The sequence below is a fragment of the Mustela nivalis genome (genome assembly GCF_964662115.1).
Source record: "Mustela nivalis genome assembly, contig: HAP1_SCAFFOLD_496, whole genome shotgun sequence".
NCBI lineage: Eukaryota > Metazoa > Chordata > Mammalia > Carnivora > Mustelidae > Mustela > Mustela nivalis.
Window position 1 is genome coordinate 31,607 of NW_028136160.1, and position 4,441 is coordinate 36,047.

A 4,441-nucleotide genomic window follows, 5' to 3' on the forward strand; every position below is an offset into this window, starting at 1 on the left:
TCTGGTCTTACTGCCCCATTTAGCTCCTTTTTTTTTTTTTTTTGAGTTGTATTTAAAGCAGCATGAGAGAACATGAGACTCTCAAACTTAAAAAAAAAGGAAAAAATTGAGTTTTGTTAGGATTTAAGATCTTGTCTGCTAGACAAAAACATTGGCTTTGTTAACATGTGAAAATTAACAAAAGAGAATAAGATAGAATTCTAATAATTTTTGTAGAAATTAGAAATTTCTTCCAACCCAATTACATACAGACCCATTAAGTAAATTCATTCCAATGTCCCAAACCAACCTTTTCTAATAGTAATGCATCTGTGTAAACAGGGTCAACCCAAGGAATAAATAAATATTATTATTTTTTTCCTGTCTCTTCCACAGTCACATATGGGTATATTGGTAGCAAGACAATTATCTATCTTCTAAGACATGATATCATAAGGAAGGGTATTCTGTCCATTTGGAACAACTGAAAATCATTGTAATTTTATCTTGGTGCAGTAACTTGAGATGGCACAGTGTGGGTTATGAATATATTTTATTTTTTTTACTGGGAAGAAGAGATTATAGAGATATTGGTTATCCAAGAGAGACTGACAGGTGTTGATAGTTGCCAGGTCAATATCCATCTGCTTTTTCCTTTAATATCAGAAAGCACTGAGGGATTGACAACAAAGAAACTTAAAACAACATCAAATATTTTATTGTCTCTTTCCTAGTTACATTGCAACCATATGACAAGGTATCAGTCATACAAGATATCATTCTCTTTTACCTCTATCTTTCTGCCAGAAATGTGGGCTTAATAGTGAGAACCACAACAGCAATTTTTGCAACTGTGAATAAAAAGCCAGGAAAACCTCTAAGATACTTCACTTGACTTTCTTAAGACTCTGAACCAACACCAGAAAACACTCTCTGTAGTCTTCTTGTTAAATGAAAAAATATGGTTAAACCACTTTTGACAGTCTACTACCTACAGCAAAATGTAAATCTTAATTGAAATAGGTCCTCTCAGCTGTGCTTAAGCAACTGAGTCCTGAGCTTTTCAGGTTTTCAGTCTGAAAGAGTACACCTCTGGTGCTCTGAAAGGGAAGAGAAAGGACACCATGTTCTCCATATAAATTAAAGAAGAGAAATCTGTGCATTTAAGTGGGCCATATAAAATTTATCAAGCAATTATCTCCTAACTCCTTCCTATCCAAATTACCTGATATGCTCTCCCTACTCCTTTATTCCACATTACTGCCTTTTCCAGGATACTGTATCACATCACAACATGTCTTCTGTTATTTCCTTCTTGCAAGCTAGTTTTGTTTTCTCCATCTAAAAAAATCAACAATCATTGTGTATTTCAATTCCCATTTTCCTCAAATGCACTGATTCTTCTTATCTATTACTCTTTTCTCATACTCAGTGTCTTTGTCTTTATGGGGTTTGTACTTTGCTTTTCCCCATCCTTTACTGCCATTATATAATCAAATCTAACAACTTCTTAGAGAAAGTTAAAAATTCCTGCATAGCCACACGTGAACACAAAGTCACTGATTTTTAGCAAACCTATAAGATAGTCAGACATCCATTCAATTTCTTTTTATTAAGATTTTATTTATTTATTTATTTATTTATTTATTTATTTATTTGACAGAGAGAGATGACAAGCAGGCAGAGAGGCAGGCAGAGAGAGAGGAGGAAGCAGGCTCCCTGCTGAGCAGAGAGCCTGATTTGGGGCTCTGTCCCAGGACGCTGGGATCATGACCTGAGCCGAAGACAGTGGCTTAACCCACTGAGCCACCCATGCGTCCCTCCATTCAATTTCTTTTTTTTTAAGGATTTTATTTATTTATTTGAGAGAGAGAGACAGTGAGAGAGAACATGAGCGAGGAGAAGGTCAGAGGGAGAAGCAGACTCCCCATGGAGCTGGGAGCCCGATGTGGGACTTGATTCTGGGACTCCAGGATCATGACCTGAGCTGAAGGCAGTCGTCCAACCAACTGAGCCACCCAGGCGCCCCTCTCCATTCAATTTCTTAACTGAGTCTCAAATGCATCCTGAGTTCTAACCTAAATCTAAGTTCTACTTCTTACACGTTGTTCTATGACCAAATTCTTTCAGTTCAGTATTTTGTAACATTTAAATATTAATCAATTGATGCTTTGTTTGTGTATTTCTATGAAAATAATTTGAATACTGTAGATTTATTGTTATATTTATAGATTTATAATCAAAGTTTCATCAGTTGAAGTTTTTGGAAATTTAAGATATAATGATTAACCTAAAGTGATACTGCCTCAAATCCCTGTGATATCAAGGCCCAACACCTGATTATAGCCAAACCTGTGGTGGATAGTTCCATGGGAAATTGCAGTTACTTAACACTGATAGCATCTCATGTTCTCTCTCTCATTTTAGAATGTCTCCAACACAACCCAAAAGTGTAGGAGAGTTAATGTCCTCTGAGGACAGCTCTCAGTGAAGTGGAAATAAGAACCATAGGTAAAATTGTCAGTTTTCAGGTCTTCATGAGGACAACTTAAAGAAGTTTCTCAGGACCTTTCAGTAAAAGCAAGCCTTCATTTTCTATCCACAACAATTATATCAACAATGTACCTCTTTGACAAAGTTGCTTCTTCACTGTATCACTTTCCCATTCTTTTCTACCTTGGATAATCTCCCAGATAAACCAACAGTACTCAAATCCTTTGTCCTACTCTTTGCTCTCAGGATAAATGGAGCCAAAAGACTTAGATTAATATCAAGTTCTGAATGGGATCTTAGAGCTATTTCTGTCCAGATTTTCATAAACATAGGGACCTTTGAATTATCAGGCTATAAATAAGTTCTAAATGGAGGGGGCAAAAGCAAAAAGTAGAAATGTTTATGTTTGATTTTTCATCATGATTAATTGACTTTATTGATTATTAAAAATACTAACCTTATAAAAGTGTGGATCTTTGTAAAACAATGTCATAATGTAAGAAATAAGTTGCATAGTCCTTTTGAGAATATTAAACCAAGTGTTCAGGTGCCATCTAATTTCTTGTTTAATCCAGAACTTTGGTGTGCATTATCTTGAGGAATAGGATTTTGAAGTCCAGACAGACTAACAGAAAACTGATCCAAATGTGTGTGTTTATATTTGTGCTTTTGTTGTAAAAATCAAAGTGTGATTGCTGGTTTAAAATGGTAAAACTAATAATATTCATGGACTCTATTATAAATTTTCTAATTGTATGGGAAGAATCCAATAAACATAGAATTAATTGATTTGCAAATCCTCAAAGAGCTACATGATCAGGTAGTGGTGTGTTCTGATTCAACAGCATCATAATGCAGCATTTTATATGTGTGGCTAATGGATATTTTCATGAATGTTTGCTAGCTAGTCAGCCAATACAGAGAAATATTAGGTAGAGTAATTACTCACAGTTGTGTTTAATAAAATGAGAGAAAATTATCAAATGACACTACTAATATTAATCCTATAGCAGGCTAAATAATTCAATGATAATTACAAGTATTAATCCAGCTTTCTTCCCTGATTATGACTCTTCTCTCCTCTATCCTAATGGGAGTAGCAGATTGTCTGCAATGAATTGTGAAAACCCAGCAGTGACTTTGGCAGTGAAGGCCTCCCATCAATTTTGATAGGTTAAAATGATTCTGGTTGGTCTTGAGCAAATGTGTCAATTTTTTTTTCTGTGTGTGTCATAAAAGAAAGAAGCAATAGTAAATTCTTGCTGTTATTCCATGGAGCCAATAAAATCATACTGCCAACAAGAGGCTGTTGACACCGTAAGTATAGTTAACTGTCTTGAAATACTAGGCCTGGAAATAAAATTCCAATATTTCACATAACTCTTTTTTTTAAAGAAAACAAAACAAAACAAAACAAAACAACTATACTGCTTACATATAGGGCCCTGCTGTTGTGTAACTATTTTTGAACATGTCAACTGTAAGTGTATATATATATATTTTTTTCTGTGCAATACATTCATTTAGAGATAAATTTGGATTGCAAATTATTTTGGGGGAGGCATGGTATTTGTGGCTAGTCTTACAAGTAAAAAAGAATAAAAGAAAGAAGAAAAACATTTTTTATTACAGCATATTTACATCTGTCCAAAGTACTTATTTACTATAATACTGACTAATGTATAATACTGTACACAAAGAAAGAAGTTAAATGAGTTATAATTCAGTCGAAGTATAGCTGGCCATTTTACAACTTACCACTGAATCTGTCTGGTATGAAATGTGATATCTGGCAATCTGGTCCAGTTCATTACATCAGGTCATTTGTATGTTCTTATTACCATTTTGATAGCATAGCACATTTTATAACCCAGACATTTAACAATGGAACTATGATGCATGTATTTTCAAAAGTATAGACATACACGAAGCTATGAGGTCAAAAAAGATGAATGTCCGTAGTACCATA